Below are 15,954 nucleotides of genomic sequence, written 5' to 3' on the forward strand. Positions count from 1 at the left end.
ACATTCATCAAGATTTCTTCCCATCTAAAGACATAACTCTTTCAGCAGGCATAAAGCTGTAAGGATTTCAGACGGGACATAGAATCCAGCATCGGGGTGCAGAACACAAATTGGAGCAGGGTTTTTCCCCCAACTTGTTTATTGTAGTATTTCTAAATCCTCTTTCTAACACTTGTATCCCACATCTACAAAGGCTGCCCTCCATACACTTACTTAGCTCCTGGGCAGAGACTCAGAGACTCCATCAAACACCTAGATTGTGAGCTGTGCCCAGCCCAGCCCACTACGTAGTACTTTTCCAACAGGCACCATTACCTAGTAGTGGTGGTACTGAAAGTGTAGGAAGAAGAGCATGCCGGGAACTGTGAGCTAACATATAGTTGCTTCCTCAGCAGAGCTCTAGAGATATTGGCACCACCACACTTGGGACTGAGTTCTTGTTGTCCTTTTCAGCAGGTGTTATGTTTGCAGTGTCGTTTCAATTTCATTTGGTCTCTTTTGTGAGCCCCTTGAGGACTGGACTGCCAACATTTAATAAAACCTCTGTGAACTGCCTAGAGCCACAGGGCTAGAGCAAGATATCAATGGAATCAATAGACACTCCTAGAACACTGCCTCAGCCTGACAACATTTGAGAAGACGCAGACTTTTGTCTCCCTCTACACTTCTCTCAAGGCAGACCCATCTATGAAGTCAACTGAAGCAGTCATTCACCTCAGGAAACATTGGCAGAAGTCACCCACTTCTGTCCATTCATTTGCCTCCACTGATTCTCCACCCACTGCCTGGACTGAAAAAAAGGAAGAGGGAGACAGAAGAAAACTGTGGAGGAGAGTAGAGCAGTGGGCTAGAGTGTCAGAGAAATAGACACTCCAAATGCCCACCAAGTGTGGCATTTGGCCTGCCACCTCAGGTGCCAGGAGGTCTTGGGCCAGCCCTGCCTTCCCCTGGTAGAGAGAGTTCTGCATCCATTGCTACTCCCCATGACTAAGAGAACAGGTGCAGCGTCTTCAGGTATGGTGATGCAGTGCTGGGGATCGCAACACCTGTGCTTCTGTCAGAAAGAAAACAGCAGGCTTAGGCAAAGTGTACATTCGCTCAGAAAGAGGTTTCAAGCTGCCTCCAATTCTCTGAAACTAGTTAGGATAACACTGTGGAAAAGGGATGTGAGGCTTACATTAAACAGGGCCTGTGGCACAGAACAGAACTTTCTCGGGCTCAGAGCCTCATTACTAAGCACATGGTCCTGCCAGCATGAGCTGGCTTAGCAAGCTTTGGTGATTTATTTCAAAGTTACAAAAACTTGCTGACATATTTAAATGCCTTGTAATTAAGATGCACCTGACCTTTCATTTTTGTTTGGACACGAGTTTACACAAGGGCTTTACCTACAGCACTGGGAATGCTCAGCTGGCCTCCGTCCTGAAAACCACTTGCTTTCTAAGCAATCTCACTGAAATGAGAGATGTGCCAGTGTGTGACTTCAGGATGGTGTCCATCTGGACTAATAACACTTCCAATTCCAGCAACAGCTTCAAACATTATCTGGGTTATAGGTTTCTTTTTTGGTGGAATTGAATAGTACAGATTCAAGCCGTCACCACCAGTGAGCTTTGTACCTCAGCCATTTATACATTCAAATCCAACTATGCAGAAGGGTGGAGTCACACCTGACAAGCTTGAAGCTATAGTCCATGCACTTGGGAACCCACCCCTCACCCTATTGCAAATGAGCGCACGGAGAGTACACCTGCTAGGAAACATCATGTTGTGGCTGCAGCTGCAGCTTGTAATGGCCACTAGAAGCTTTGATCCCTCCATTACTGAGGAGGAGATCAAGCGCTCAGGAAATGGGTAATTTAAAAAAAAGCATAAGGAAATCATTCTTTAACATATTACATTTCTATTCAATTAAGTCTGTGAACCGTACAAAGGCGAGAGAAGAGCGGTTCAGGCACCTTGGGACAGAAGGGCAGTTCAGGCACCACACCTCCTTGCACATGAACAGATGACTGTGATGTCAGTCCGAATCTCCCCAAGATGTTTCTTACCTTTATCACCATACAATGCAAGGACACTAACTGCTGATTCTGGCTGTGACTGCAAATGTACTTCTGCCAGGGACATTTTGTGGAAGAATAAAGGACTCCACCAGCCCAAGTGCTTTTAGGACTGCTGAGAGGGAGGCCCCAAGAACTGTAACCATATCTGGGCATGTGTCAGCTGCTCCGGCTAACACTAACATTAGTCTCATCAATTGCACTGTTATGACAACTCCCAAGTTAAATACCCTCAGGTTCGATTTCCTAACTGCAAGGTTCAGGAATCCAAGCGTTGCTTCCATTCTTCTGATTCCTTTGACTTTAAAGGTCCTCACTTTAGAGTTGTAACTGATGTTTATACTTTTCTTCTGAAACTTTTCAAAATGCCACTTATATTGATGGAGTTGGATAAGTAATAATAATAAGAAATTACTTCTAGTAGTAGAACTAGACATTATTGTCTAGTAGTACGAAGGTACTAGAAGAAGTAGTAGTAGCTGAATTACTGTGTATATCTATTTCCCAGCAATAGATTAAGTTGCTAGGTCCTCACCCAAAGAATGGTCCCAGCACCTGCAACTGAAACTATTCTGAGGGCCCAATCCTATCTAACTTTTCAGCACTGATGCATCCACAATGCAGCGCAAGGTTCCCTTACCTTGAGGAGGCCTTTGTGACTGCCTCCCGAATGCAGGATGCAGTGCCCTATTGACACGGCTGCACTTGTGCTGGAAAGTTGGTTAGGACTGGGCCAGTAGGTACCTAAGCAAGCTGCAGCCACTGCATGTCACACACCATTCTGTGCTGGGCCTCTTTTTCTTCCTTAGTTGTCACCTAGAAACACTGAGGCAAGAGAATGGGCAAGTCTGGCAAGAAAAGTACTGGAGAAATGTAGTAGACTTTTGCCTCTCGTGCAGGAAGAGCTCAAGGCAGCAAACTATGGAATTTAAAAAACAAAGCAAAATTAAAAAAAAACAACCCATAAACCATAGCACCATCAAACAACAAAGGAAAACTTCAGGTAGCATTAAAACAGGAGAAATCATGGCAAAAAAGAAAGGTTTTCAGCCAGCACCAAAACTGAAGAAACAAAGAGGCCAGCCTCACCTCCTGGAAGAGGAAATTCCGCACAGTTAGGGTGCCACCACAGAGAAGGCCCTGGGATAAGATAGAAAAGGATAGAAGAGTTAGCAAGGGGAGCAGCTGTAAAAAGTAGTAGTAACTGCATCCTCTACCAGGATAGTTTGTATAACATCCCCCTTACATGTCACCCAGCTTTCACTTGTCTCCCTCCATAGAATGTTTGCTAGATGCTGCTTTTGCACAGAAAAGGTATGTGTACCGAGGTGTTCCTGCACTATATAGGATATCTGTGTCTGAATGGCATTATGCCATTTGCCATCACATCAACACAATTGCTCAAAGTCAGATCCAAGGTAGCGCTGTACTTGTGGTTTTACCTTTATTAACATCATAACTGATGTGCCTGAATATGAACTTTACGAGTGTGCCAGACATGGGCATGCATTGCAGATTATGCCATGTGTCCATCACACCCAGATGTAAGGTACTCCAAACAATCATTGCAGGGTTTTAGAGGGTAAGCTTCTTTTGTGATCGTCCCAGGAAGAGAGATTTGGAAGTTCAAGGCTAGCATCAAATTCCATCAATAGCGACAAAGGAGACTGGAATGTGGGAGGAGTTAATCCAAGTATGTGAACGTACCAACATACATGGTACAATGTGGGGAAAAAAATCACACTTGCCTGTCATTCCACCACTTTTCACAGGGATAAACATTTAAAAGATTAGCAATCTTCATAAGTTGAATGAAGCCATCTATAACAGGAAGGAGACAATGGTCAGTGTTTTGCAGGCATCATTAACAGAAAATATTGTTTCTCTTCTCTATTTAGCCTGACAACCTGCTTCTTAACACCACTCGGGGACCTGTTTGTTGCAAAGTGAATAGATGTTGCTTTTAGAAATATCAGATGCTTCTGGCGCATGAAAATGGAACATATTTTCTCATTAGATTAATTAACAGCTCCGCTTGGGTGGCATAATTGGGTATAAATTTCCTCTAGTGCTGTGTCATACCTAAAAAGGATCTTATTTTTGTTATGTTTTCTGGTGTCTTTAAACTTTTATGGCTTCAACTCTGTTTAGTCTGTATGTAATCCTTTAAAAAAAAACCCCTAATGTTAAAAAATAAAATAAAAATAACAGTTCTTTTTCTCCAAATTGGCACTTATTCTGTTTTATGGTCCTTTCTGGGATTTTTCCCCCCTTTCTTCTTAGAACTTTCAATGCAAATCCTTAAGGTGTAGCCCAAAAGTCAGGGAATTTATGATTACATCGTCAAAGTAAACGTAAGCAGGGTGATATATTAAACCTGACAAGATGCTGTTCATTAATCTTTGAAATATAGCCAGGTGTGAGGTAGTTCTGGGAAGCATCCAAGCAGGGAAAGCTTCACACAGCACCCACTGGCTCCGATATGTGGAGGGTTCCCTTACCTCATCCAATGCCGCCTGGGTGGGGACTGCAAGTGGATGTCACTTCAGAAAAATTTAGTTGGATGGAAGGGGAGGGGAAGAGTAATCCCTCCTTGTGCCAAGGGTCCTGCTGCAACCCTTTCATTTTCTTCTCTCCCCATTTCCAAATTAGATTACAGATGGAAATCATAGAGTCTGCTTGACAGCGCATTGGCCTGAGACCTTCTTTGTGTCACCTTGGCAAAATCTCCAGCCTCAGTTAATCATCAGTACACATAATAGTGACCCAAACAACTTGGGAAGACTGGCGAGAGAGTTCATGGAAGCAACAAACACACACTGAGGGAGGGCTGTGTCACCACAAATGAGGGCATTTGTATGAAATGGACCAAGTGCAAAATAAAAATAAAAATGCAAAGTTAAGGGGAAACAATTAAAAATTTGATTTTTTTCTGACATGGTAACTTTTCACTTCAGAGACAGAAAGGGAGGGGTGAGTGTGTTTGTGTGTGAATCTGAGTGTGAGTGTGTGTGAGAGACCGAGAGACCAAACCTATCCAACTTTTTTTTTCACATTTTCACATTTCACTTTCCAGCACCAATGCTGCTAAAATGCAGCCCTGAGGTAAGGGAACAAATGTTCCCTTGAGAAGACCTCCATGATTGCCCCTCCCCACTGTAGGATGCAGCACACACCCCATTGACACAGCTGCATCAGCACTGGAAATGTGGGTAGGAAATCCACATTTGGAAACGTGGAAATGTCCAATTTTCCAGTGCCGGTGCTACTGTGCCAATGGGGTATGTACTGCTTCTTGTGATGGAGAGGCAGTCACAGAGGCCTCCTCAAAGCATGGGAACATTTGTTCCCTTACCTCAGGGCTGCATTGAGGCTGCACTGGTGCTGGAGAGTTGGATAGGATTGGGCCCATAGTCTCCCAGCAGCCTTACCCCCTCCTGTGCCACCCATGTCCTGGCCTGCAGCAAACCAAGGCCAAGTAAATATCCTAGGAACCAGGGATGTGCTAGAGTCACTGAGCCTGAGTTACAAGTTGAATTGCTGACCCTCTACTCATGAGTCATAACAGATGGTTGTCACAACAGCCTGAGCTGCTTGCAGAGTCATTTTGACTCAAGTCTGAGAAATGAGTCACGGCGCAAGTCAGGTGCAATTCCGCAGACAAAATGGAGGTGCTGGTGATGTTTCCATCCCATTTGCAGTCAGCAATGTGTTGAAGTCCTTCACGTCAACCTCCATTTTCATTTCATTTATGTAAACAAAAGCCGTGCTGTTATTCATGTGAATACAGCAGTGCGGAAAAGCTGTTGGTTCCTTATGAACCCCAGAGAGGAGCCCCTGCCCCCCCATTCACATCATGACTCCCAATTCCACCTTCAGAAGGAGCACCAAGTAGCACCCCACTGACTAACAGGGAAGTGTCCAAGTTTGGCAAGGCAGGAGGGGATGGACAGCGTGAGGGGAAAGAAGCAGCAGGCAGGAGGGAGGGCCACCTGCAGCCAGGACCCAATCCTTTGCAGGTCTACTCAAGTCTCAATGCAGTCATCCTTGCCAGTGTGGAGGAAATCTGAAAGCATTCTTCTTCAATCGCAATGAAACACCTCCCCCCTGGTTTGCCTGCCTCCTTTGTCCCCTCCCTGGGCTAGTATCCAGCCACTAGTTCCTATCTCAAGAACCCCCTCTCTCCTCCACTGGGCTCCTCCTCCCTCCCTTGTCCAGAAAAAAAATCAAGCCACCCATCATTTGTCCAGTCATCCATTCCGAGATAGTCAAGAGCCTCAACCCCTAGGCTGCCCCTATCTTCGTCTGGTTCTTCCCCCCAGCCTGGTTCCCTTCCTCCTCCCTCCATCCCCGCCCCACTTCCTGGAACCACCATGTCTGCTGCTGCTGTGCTTCTGAATGTGGGCTTCCAGATCAGCCAAGAGGTTTTGGGGGGTGATGTGGAAGCAGTGAAAAAAAAGTAAGGAAGTACACAGACACAAAACTGAGTCTGAGTTGAATGGCAAAGAAATTGACAGAGCTTATGTCATAGCACACCAGTGGTTCCCAAACTGTGGGTTGCGACACACCATTGACTGTGTAAATAGGGTCATTCCCCCTTAAGGGCAGTGGCCCAGTAATAGGGTCCCCAATGACCCACAGTGATCACAGTGCTGTGGGGTCCCAGCAATATGTGAGTGTACCTGGAGGGCTGCTGAAACATCCACCAGGGTCCTGGAGGTTCGAAGCCCGCTCTGCGTGGCTGCACAGCGCTGCGATTGCTGAACAGAGCTTACTCGTGTAAACCAGAAGTGAGCTCTGTTTGGCAATCAGAGCTCTGTGCAATCATACAGAGGAGGCAGTGAGCCTTCAGGACCCTCATCTACACCAGGCGGGGTGTAGATGGATCGGGTTCCAGAGGAGTGGGGTCAGTAGCACTGGCACACCCCACACCCAAACCCCCTTCACAGTCCTGCTTCACCTGCATGGATAAGTGCAGACTTGCAGGCCCAAGTTGACCTGTTGACCAAGTTGACCTGTTGCAGCTGCTGGAGCTTATCACAGGGCAAGGGGACAAGTGTGTCCTTACCCTCCAACAGCTCCAAATTCACAATGGGAGGCAGCATAGTTTGCAACCACTCTGCTGCATCACCACACGGTAATTTATGTTGAAGTGGAGTGGACTGTACATCATGACTAAATTCCATTGAACTTAATTAATGAAACTTAAATGTCTTCTTGATTTGTATCATAGATTTCAATGAGTCATGACTAGCTTTCTTACTCATGACTCTCTCTGGATAAACTTTAAGGGGCTCTGTGGTGCAGTGGACAGTGTGTTGGACTTCTAGGAGGTGGAGGACAGGATTGTGACCCCTGAGTGACATTTAAATATATTAGTACCAGCAGAGTTGCTACGGGCAGGAGATCTACTGTTCAATGGTTGGGCTCATGCTTTGAATGTGGAATGATGCATGTTCACTTCCTAGCACCTCCAGGCAGTGCTTGGAAACACTCTTCTGAAATCCTGGAGAGCTATGGCAAGTCAGTGCAAACACTACTGAGCTAGGTAAATCCATGGTTTGACTCTGCAGAAGGTAGCTTTCTCTGTAACCAATAAGAACAATTTTTTTAAAGTGCTAGAAGCACCCCATAAAACCATAAAACCTCCAAGCCGTGGTCTGATGTCAAGGAATGTTTGGGGGCATCCTTTCATCCATTTCAGTTCTGTTCCTTCAAGAGTCTGATATATTTCAAGTTTTTGTTTTTGTTTCAATTCTCTTCCTATAACAAGGATTGAGGACAGGTTGCAAAATACTCTAATAGTGATGTAATTCAGGGCCCAATCCTATCCAGTTTTCCAGTGCTGATGCAGCTGTGCCAATGGGGCATGCACTGCATCTTGTGGTTGGGCCACAGTCACAGAGGCCTCCTTAAGGTATGGGAGCATTTGTTCCCTTATCTTGCAGCTTCATTGTGGCTGCACCAGTGCTGGAAAATTGGATAGGATTGGGCCCTCAGTCACATTCAAACCAAATATTTTGCCATTTTCTTCAGTGGGAGGGGGAACACACCCTGCTTTATGATTTATCCTTCCAGCCACCCCATGAGGTCAGTTACCCGGAGACATCGTCACTTGCCCAAAGCCACCCAATGAGTGTCATGGCTGAGTGGAGATCGGTGTCTCCTGTCTCCGGACCCAAGCAAACTGTCTGCGGCACTGATGTAGACAGTAATGAGGAGGGAAAACATTGCTGAAGTGGGAGAAGAGAGATATAAATGATCTACCCAAGCCAGCTTCATAATCCTTTAGTCGATTTCTCTGAATACTGTGATGCGGTTTCAAGTACTCTTGAAACTTTTTGTAAGTGATGTACCCCTTCACGCTTCTGAACCTCAGTCTTTACCACTTCACTTCACGTTCAATAGAAAACCTCAGGTGAACCAAACTTTTTTTTCCCCCTCAGCAGCTGTGGAAGTTTGTCATACCCCTGCCCACAAACTATTTGCCTGCTAAGAAGGCCAAAAGCTGTCATGTTTTTGAAAAATTAGTTTCTACTGAAACTGAATCCCTGTCTAAACAGAGAGGTTAACTATTCATCCCTCTCTCTGTATATGCTTTGATTTTTATCTCAAATATTAATTTTTGCTAAGACCACCCATTCACTTATTGAAGGTAATTTAATCTTTGGATCTCTCATCAACACTGACATCTACAGACAAGTCTAACTTCTCCAGTAGATGATAGCATATTTTATTTGCTCACATTTTGCCATCTGTTGGATCTTTCCACTTGACTGGTGATTCTGGATTTCAAAGCCATTATCTGAAGTTCACAGAGCACCATGTAAACAAATATGCTCTCGGAGCATTCAGTTTGAACTCAAAAGAGTTCTATTTACTGCTGAACATCTCTTTTGGAGATGTGAGTCTGTACACAGACAACTTTATGCTTCTAAATATTACAGGTGACTAACATGTGGCAAAGCAACTAAGAAGTTGTAATGGAGGGACTCCTGCTGAATTCTTCACTCAGTCAAAACACTCATTTGATAGCCTTTAAACATGCCACTGTCTCTGCTTAAACTGAGGATCAAACTCAATGTATTATCGAAGGTATCATATTTTGTTGTTTTGCAACAGCACCTGTGGGGGACCCAGTCAGGATGAGCGGAATTAACTCATCTATCCATGCTGTGGTCCTGACAAAAGCTGCCCCCCAAAGCTGCTATTTGCCCTTGAAATGATATTGCACCTTACCTACCAGGGCAAATAGAAGCTTCAGAGGTATTTTCATTGAGATCATGGTAGAGGAAAAGGGTTAAACCTTTCTCCACTCATGCTAAGGTCTGGATCTGTATCCTCACCCCCCATAGCTGCTATGGTGTTTTTTTAAGACAGTAAGACTGTATGTTTAGTATCACATCTAGTTTGACCATGATCACTATGGCTTCTGTGAAGAAAAGTAAGGCAAATATTGCAAAAGGGGAATTCACTAGCTACACAGGGCACAATCCGCAACTTTTCCAGGCTATGCCTCCCACTCCTAAAGCAAGCTAAAATAATTATAGGACTGCCTGATCTATTTATTTGAAAGTATGTATATTCTGTCTTTTCGACTGTGCCCACCCCCAATTCGACTACTAAAACAAATATAAAAACTAATGCAACAAATAAGCCAATGAATGAAATATGCAAACAGTAGAAAAACAAACCAAAAACGAAAATGTTACCTACAGAATAGTCCAACAAAATAACCCAGCATAACTCAACAGAATGGTATACTGGGAAACCCCTTAACCTCAGAGAGCCCTCAAGGTCAACAGAAATAAAACTGCTTTGCTTGACATAAAGCCAGCAAGAAGAGAAGCAGGATGAAGCATTCTAGGGTGATGTTCTTAAGACTCTGTTCTAACTAAGCACCATACCCAAAAGCACTGAGTTCCATCAAACAGCAAAGGGGCCAGGTCTCCAAGGAAGATCTTAAGCTACAGTTAGGTTCATATGGGAGAAGGTAGTCCTATAAATACCCTAAGGCTACTAGAGCATTCAACCCAGCAGTTTGAACTGGGCACTACACACTGCAGTCTATATGAACGCATGTAGTGAGGACTATTACTTGGTTCAGTGTTAAACACTTTTTTCTTCATAGTTTGAAAAGGGAGCAGAAGGGGGAAATTATGGTGGTTTGGAACAGGAGCATAGCTAGGAGATACATTGCAAGATAGGATTCCTCCCCTTACCTGTGTGAGGTGCATTGTCCTTCCCCAGTTAAGAAAGAATTGAGGTAGAAATTCCAGTTGGTTCTCCATTTATGGCATCTACCTAAGGCAGTCCCTGCAATAAGAAGTCTGAGAAGACAGGTGTTAACCAAATATTTTTTTTCCCCATACTTGTTGTGAGGGACAAAAAGTTGTTTGTGCAAAGTGCTCCCTTTGTGCACCAAGTACCCTTTCACCATGGCTTCTATCACCAGAATTCCCCTTTGAAAGACCAGAGAGACCTATAACCCCATGCCACATGTCTGATAACACAGGCCTACAAAATTGAGGGTCAGAAAAGTTTTTCCCAAACTTTATGGTGGTTTGATATGACTTTAGGGTGCCGATTCCAAAAATGGTATCCGTTTTGCCTTATCACATCTAGTTTCTGAGATATAGTATAGCCTCATTAGTGAATGATTCAAGCAGCTTCCTCATGAGGAAGCCATGGTGTAGGCTTCCTCATGAGGAAGTTGCTTGAACCATTCACTAAAGAGGCTATGCCGTGTCTCCAAAATTAGATGTGATAGGGCAAAATGGATGCCATTTTTGGAATCGGCACCCCAATATACCCAGGAATTGGTGTAATGTTTAAGGAAGCAAAATGTGTGTTGGCCTGTGTAATCTGTGCTGTAGTCTCTTTGGGAGGGGCTTTAGTAGTGGGCTTTAGTTGTGGGGAGGGGCTTTAGTAGTGGTGCAGTGTGGTTGCCAAATGTAGTTTAAATTCTATGCTCCATCACATAGGGGACAGAGGGGTGATGGAAGGTGCAATTTTCTGCTGTTTTTCCCTTCCCCATTGTTCTTTATTAAGTTACTCCTACCTCAACCAACTCTGTTGTTGGTGCAGCATTTTTCTAATTTTCAGGGGCATGCCCTTTGTCAAAGAGGGGTTAGGATAGACTGTATGTTGACTCCTCCTCATTCCTCCTATGTACCTGATCACATTCCAGTCCCTTGCCTGTTTTTGGCCTCTCCACTAGGAGAGTTACACTATACTCCGAATGACATCCGAGCTATGTTGACACTGCATTTTTTCCGGCATTGAGCCAGCATCCGTGATGCATCTAGTGGCAGGTGAGTGAGCTTCTACACTGGCAGGGTTGTCATTGTGTTGGGATACATGAAGATACACTGATGTATCTTAAGCTTAAGACTGGGCCTTTCACCATGACAAATTTTCTTTTGAAACAACCCAAAGTGTATAACAGCTACATAATGCCATCCCATGCATGTTTCCTCAGAAGTCCTGCTATATTCAGTTCAATATTGTACTATTATTATTAAATAGTATTCAAGGTATTATTAAATATTGTTTAAAGTATGTATTTGTTTCAATAAGAATGACGTTGTACATCATCTAATGATCATGTCGTGCTTCTTTGGGTAACAATTCTCAAATGCCCAGGCTCAGCCTGAAATAGTTCACGTAAAGTAAATTGCATGTTATGCTAGTTGAAGGATTACAGCCTTAAAACCCACAAAACCACAGGACCCATGTTGGCTTGAACATAAGATGCTTTAATTGTCATTTAGTATGCCAGTGTTTACTGCTGGTTAGTGGGCTGCTCTGAAGTGACTTGACAGTTCTGCCCTTTTTGCCGGTTAAAATGGATCTTGCTGTTAACAGCAGGTAAAAATTGATTGCCAATGTTCATCACTACATGATCTGAGAATGTGACAAATATACAACTGTTTAAAACTTTGCAGTAGACCTCCTATTCCAACTGGAAAGCTTCACAAGACACTTAACTACTGGAGGCCTCCATGATGTTTCAATGTGAGTCATGTATGAGTCTTGCAAATTGACTGTTTAATAGAGTCAAAATTGTACTCATGAAAGGCGAGACCCACTTTTAGGTTTCCATGTTTGGCACAATTATGGAAAGTGGGGGAGAGAAGGCCTGCCAATTCATGTTAATGTTTAATAGCTTGCAAGAGCTTGAGGTAGAAGGTATGTAGAAGGAACTCATGCGTAAGTTCAGGAAAGGATACAACACACTGGGACAGGAGAAGGATAACCAATAACATCTGGAATCTGACTGGAAAAAAGAAACAACTGAAAGTGCAACTGGTAAGAGAAAACAGGATGCAGATTGCAACCAATTAGGAAAGATCAAAAGTTCCTTTGGAAAGATTTTGTGGTTGAAGTGACATGTTACAGAAGAAAAACATGTTTTTTCCTTCTCAGTTGTGAAGCCACATTGGGACTTCCTCACACAAGGAAAGCTGTGCAACATTAGATCAGACTGTACTAAAGATATTAAGATCAAAGGCGTGTATTTTTCAAGGAGTAGATAGGATAAATAAATATCATTCTGCATGGTCCCACTGTCAAAGGTCATATTAACACCAATGAGGTCACTTTACAACAGAAGTAGCAAAGGGCTTGTGATCTTGTTGTCTTCTAACAAATTCTACATGAAGCCAGTATGATGCGCAACACATCTTTCACTGGAGAGAGTTGTTACAGCTCATCAATCATATTATCATCACCTTTGTGAATCACATGGAGTCAGTCATAACTGCTGCGATCCATTTCATGAAAAGACATAATTCATAAGTGCATAATTCATGGCAGTCCTTGGACACCCAGGATTGAACATCAGCTTTTGCTGTTTAAATTACAACCCAACATCTTTTTGTTTTAGAGTATCCTTGTACTACCAATGGCCATTCAAAAAATACCCAGCACCTCCAAGGCGGCTTTACTTCTACGCAAGAGGTTTGAAAGATGAAAAAAAAAAAGAATTACCACAATTTTGAGAGGTTGTAATTTCCTGCCAATAGTATCAGAGTGAAGCCCATTTCTAAGTTCCTTATCTTTTTCATTCCCCCAAAGGTTTTACAGGTACTGTGGGCCATTCCACAATATATTGCAGGGGAGGAGCACACAGGCCTGCAACTAGGACTTGTATGAAAACTAAGACTGCTCATTGATTAAAGTTTTTTAATCTTTTAGTGCCATGGGGAGACTTGTATGTCTGTGGTATCACTAGGGGGTGTGGGGGGGGGTGACCGCACCAGGTGACACTCTAAGGGGAGGATGACACCACTACTGGTCAAAACTATGAAAATCTTGGTATTTTTGAATGATATCATGTTATATATCATTCAGTGGGTAATTTAATGCACAATGTAATGAAATGAACCATGCTGAAATATCTGTATTCTGTCAAATGCTAGTATAGCCAAAAAACCAGAAATGGAAAACACAACGGTGGGAGCAAACCTATCCTGCGCTGGAGCAGACAAGCCAGGAAGCTTGCACTCTATCCAGCACAGGATAGGGGCCAGAGGCAGCTCAGCCAGAGGTAAGAAACGTTTCCTCTTACCTCTGGGTAAGGGCTGCTGGCCCCAATGGGTTTCCTTGGACTTGCACCACCTCTTGAGGTGGCACCGTTGCAAGGCTGAAGAAAGCAAGACTCAGTACTTAAGGGTGATTGTTTGCAGGTTTTATTTCGTTGCTAGCAACGGGCATCTCATGGGACTAATGTCCAAAGCATTGAGAGCAATTGTCAATGTTAACTGGTTGGGTTATACCAATTTGGGTTCTTTGTCTGAAAATCTAGACTTCCTATTCACTGAAAATCCGCATCATAGATGGGGCAAACTCCTAATAGGCTATAGATAACTTTAGAGACACCTCATAGGTGAGTTTCAGGTTATAGGTTTCCATAAAAGGTAAAATTAAACAATTGAACATTAAACAATTAAACATATTGAATTACACAGTTTTCAAAAAACCAGTAGAGTGTGCTATAACATCATTTATCCAGTGTTGACCCAGTGTTGAACCTTATTCACATCCATCATTCCAATTAGAAATTACTTGACAGGTCCTCTTATCAACATCATTAAAAGGATGACACAATGCGTTTTGCCTGGTATCATTATCTTATATCTGCATACCTTTCCCTTGTGTTAATCCAAACATTGAACACCTGTGAGCTTCTCTGCAAGACTAAGGCTTCCTGTCTTTTATTACGACTTTTCTAAAATCAAGCAACTTTGGTTCCTTATGGCCTGCTTCTAATAACTACTATATCTCCATATGTGGGTTACAATCTAGGGCAAATAAGGTGTTAATATGAGTCAGCTCTCTTTTCCACTTATCAGAGCTAATACTAGAATTCTTATTCAGTTACTCTGTTTTATGTTGTTTCACAAGGCTATGCTCTTCCTCTACTCTGCTCAAAAACATATACTTTGGATACGTGTATTTCAAGAGTGGGATGGAGATTTGAACCGTGGGAGCAGAGGCTCTGTGCATCTCCTAGCTTTTGACCCTCTGAGTGTGTGTGTGTGTGTGTGTGTGTGTGTGTGTGTGTGTGTGTGTGTGTGTGTGTGCTGTCCTTGGGGCTTCCCTGTGGTTGAGGTGGTGCTTGTTGTGATGTTACTCATTCCTAGAGGCTGGAGGAAATATCCCCCCACACCAGCCTCTAATTTGCTTGTGCCTGCCCCACCTCCTGCTTTATTCACCCTAGCAGTGTTTCTCTGGCTGCAAGGGTTGCGGCTGATTGGATACGATGGTCGGCTCCTTGAACATAAAATGAATGATGTACTGATGTCACACCAATGACACATGGACATTACATGGTTGACACAATGTCATAGTGAAGACTTGCTGATGTAATGGTGATGATGAGCTAACATCTTATCAATGATGGGTTGGTGTTGGGATGTCACTCCATTGATAATGGGCAATGTCAATGTTTCCATGGACACTAGGATTGTTAGTGGGAAGGGCTGCACCAGTGTTGCTTTGCCAGGACAGGCTTAGCATTTGACCATTGTTGCACTGGTGTCAGTGCGCCATCGGCATGGCGGTGCCAGGATGGGCTGAAGATATGATTGCCATTGTGTTCACATCTGTGCAGCATTGGCACAGCATCTGAAACTTCAAATTACTGGAACTCCACACAGTGACATACATGGTTCCTCCCTTTATCTTGTCCTCACAACAACCCTGTAAGGTAGGTGAGGCTGAGAGATAGTAATAGTCATGACATGAAATTAATAGTAATAATGGCCAGAAAATAAATGCAGTGAATATTTCCCCACAAGCAATGGATGAACATCAGTGCCTTCCCCAACTATTGCTCTTCCGCACATAGTACTCAGTAACATACTACCCCTGCATGTGGAGGTTTAATGTAGCCATCATGGTTAATAACCACTGATAGAGTATAGTCCACCATTAATGTTTAGAATCCAAAGTCATCCAAGGCAGTGGCCAACAATACCCAACCTTCCCACCAGTGGCATCACTAAGGTTGATGTCACCGGTCTAGTAACACAGAGTATCACTCTCATTAACTTTATTTGTTTTACTATAGAACCGTACAGGTCACCTAACCAATCAGTAACCAACAACAACAACAACAAAAAACAGTGGCCACCTTGATGACATTTACACAATTGAATAGGAGCATAAGATTGGGCTCTTTGTTACACAAGTCAGTTGTGTTTTCTTTTTCTAGTTAGTTTGCTAAACTTTTGATAAAACAAAAATATTTCAGTACGGTTTGATTCCTTGCATTCTGCTGTAAATTACACATCAAATGATATATAACAAGATGTTTTGGTTCCTAACAACTGCAATTTTGGTCACTAGTGATGTCACCCCCCCCAAGGGTGTCACCTTTTTGGTTCTA

The sequence above is a fragment of the Tiliqua scincoides genome, chromosome 6 (assembly GCF_035046505.1).
Source record: "Tiliqua scincoides isolate rTilSci1 chromosome 6, rTilSci1.hap2, whole genome shotgun sequence".
NCBI classification, from domain to species: domain Eukaryota; kingdom Metazoa; phylum Chordata; class Lepidosauria; order Squamata; family Scincidae; genus Tiliqua; species Tiliqua scincoides.